Raw genomic sequence first — 3,129 nt, 5'->3', positions numbered from 1 at the left:
GAGATCATTATCTAGCCTGCTATACCTCCAATCCTGAATCCTTGAACTCTCTGTCTGAAAGTCAACAGTAACACTATCCTACCACCCATCAAGTGAGACATTTAAAGGAGAATCCACCTCTTTTATTCTCTAGAGGCAATTACTCATCAGAACGTACCAAAATCCTAGCTCTGTAACATCATTTCCTCTCAATCACTATTTCTGCTGTCATGACTTAGGAACTCATTATACCTCCTATTGACTCTTGCAGCAGTCATCTGATTCATCTTCATGCCTCTAGCTTTGTACACCTACCTTTCACCAGTCTAACCTCTCTACTGCTGTCAGGGTGGTCCTTCTAACATGCAAATCTGAACACATCACTCCTCTGCTTAAAATTCTTCAGTAGTTCCCATAGTCATGTTTCCCAAAGTTTTCTTTCCCCTAGAGGTTCTGATTCATTAGATCAGAACTAGAACTTAAGGTCCTATATTTTAATGAGAGCCCCAGGTGCTTCTTATAATTAGGCAAGGCAACTTTGATCCAAATAATTAAGTCTCAACTTTTTGCATAGCATGTAAGTCCAGCCTCATCATTCCTGCCTGCTTTCCCCAGAACCCCTCAATACATACACTGAAGTTAACGGTTAACTACACTGAGTCATATATAATTCCCCAAACTGCCACAATGCCATGCTGTCTTACACCTTATCACCTTTGCGTGGGCTGCTTCTGCTGCCTACAATGTAGTCTCTGGCTTATTCATTGGTCCTGCAATTTTTGGTCAAAACATTGCCTCATGTATGAAGCCTTGGATTTTCTCAATCAAATTTAGAGATGCCCTCTCCTGTGTACCCACAAATTTGTGTACACCCTCATTACAGCATTTTACTCTACCCCTATCCTTCCATTATAATTATTTAGATCTACACTGACCCATTAGACTAGGGGACTTGAGGAAATAGAAAGCTTTATCTTCTTATCCATAACATTTTGCAGAGAGGCTAGTATTAAATATTAGAGAAATTACCAAATAAATGACCAAAAGACACATTAATGAAAAGTATTGGCATGGATCCTAGCTTCATTCTACCAATAACTAGGTGTCTCATCACAGAACAAGTAGCACACCCTCTCATAACCTCAGTTTCCTCACATATAAAAGTGACAAATTTAACACATGATTTCTTTTGGTTTATTATTTAATATTTTATTATGAAAAATTCAAACATATACAAAAGTACAAAGAATGGTATACTGAACCCTCTAGGGCACATATCTACCTTTAATCATTATAGACTCCTAGTCAATATTTTCCTGTATACCTCCACCCACTTGTCCTTCTTCAGATTATTTTAATGCAAATTCCACCTATCTATCTCTTAACCCATAAATATTTTAGCATGTATTTCCAAAAATAAAGACTCCATTTAAATCTTTAACATAATACTAATAATAACACCTAGGTAGATTGAATCAAGGGTCCTAATTCTTAACACACACCCTCTTATTAGTATTATTCATCCATACCTTGATTTGGCATCAAGTATTTCCCTACTTCTTGAATTTGAATTTGGCCATATGATGTGTTTTGGCTGTGTCGCCACCCAAATCTCATCTTGAATTGTAGCTCCCATAATCCGCACATGTCATGGGAGGGAGGTAATTGAATCATAGAGTGGGTTTTTCCCATGCTGTTCTCATAATGAATAAGTCTCATAAGATCTGATGTTTTTATAAATGGCAGTTCCCCTACACACACTCTCTTGCCTGCTGCCATGAAAGATGTGCCTTTGCTCCTCCTTCACTTCCCATCATGGTTGTGAGGCCTCTCCAGCCACGTGGAACTGTGAGTCGATTAAACCTCTGTCTTTTGTATTAATAAATTTCCCTGTCGGGTATTTCTTCATAGCAGTTTGAAAATGAAAATGGATTAATACAGTAAATAGGTACTAGGAGTGAGATGCTGCTATTAAGATACCCCAAAATGTGGAAGCAACTTGCAACTGGGTAACAGGCAGAGGTTGGAACAGTTTGGAGGGCTCAGAAGAAGACAGGAAGATGTGGAAATGTTTGATGCTTCCTAGAGATTTGTCAAATGGTTTTGACCAAAAAATCCAGGTTGAGGTGATCTCAGATGGAGATGACGAACTTATTGGGAACTGGAGCAAAGGTGATTCATGTTATACTTCAGCAAAGAGACTGGCAGCATTTTGCTCCTGCCCTAGAGATTTGTGGAACTTTGAACTAGAGAGAGATGATTTACGTATCTGGCGGAAGAAATTTCTAAGCAGCAAAGTGTTCAAGAGGTGACTTGGGTGTTCTTAAAAGCATTCAGTTTTATTGATTCACAAAGATGTGGTTTGGAATTGAAACTTATGTTTAAAAGGGAAGCAGAACATAAAAGTTCAGAAAATTTGCAGCCTGACAATGGAATAGAAAAGAAAAACCCAATTTCTGAGGAGAAATTCAAGCCAGCTATAGAAATTTGCAGAAGCAACAAGGAGCCAAAGGTTAATTGCCAAGACAATAGGGAAAATGTCTCCAAGGCATTTCAGTGGTCTTCATGGCAGACCCTCCCGTCACAAGCTGGGAGGCCTAGGAGGAAATAATGATTTCATGGGCAGGGCCAGGGCCTTGCTGGTTTGTGCAGTCTCAGGACTTAGTGACCTGTGTCTTAGCTATGGCTAAAAGGTACCAACATACAGCTCAGGCTGCTGCTTCAGAGGGTGCAAGCCCAAAGCCTTGGCAGCATATATCTGTTACTGTGTGAGCTGAATCCATTGTTGGCTAACCTACTGTGAACATTTTTATAAGTCTTTTTATAGAGATATATTTTCACTTCTCTTGGGAAATTACCTGGTTGGTAAATTTTTGTATCAAAGGTTAGGTGTATCTTTTGTTTTACAGACAATGATGGTTCCTGTTTCCAAAATGATTGTACCATTTTACATTCCTACTCGCAGTGTCTAAGAGTTCTGGTTACTCCACATTACTGAAATGAGTTAAGACTTTGGGGGACTGCTGGGAAACATGATTGGTTTTGAAATGTGAGGATATGAGATTTGGGAGGGGCCAGGGTGGAGTGATATGGTTTGCCTGTGTCCCCGCCCAAATCTCATTTTGGATTGTAGCTCCCTTAATCCCCACA

This window comes from Macaca mulatta, chromosome 15 (genome assembly GCF_049350105.2).
Source record: "Macaca mulatta isolate MMU2019108-1 chromosome 15, T2T-MMU8v2.0, whole genome shotgun sequence".
Lineage (NCBI taxonomy): Eukaryota > Metazoa > Chordata > Mammalia > Primates > Cercopithecidae > Macaca > Macaca mulatta.
This window is presented reverse-complemented; position numbering follows the sequence as displayed.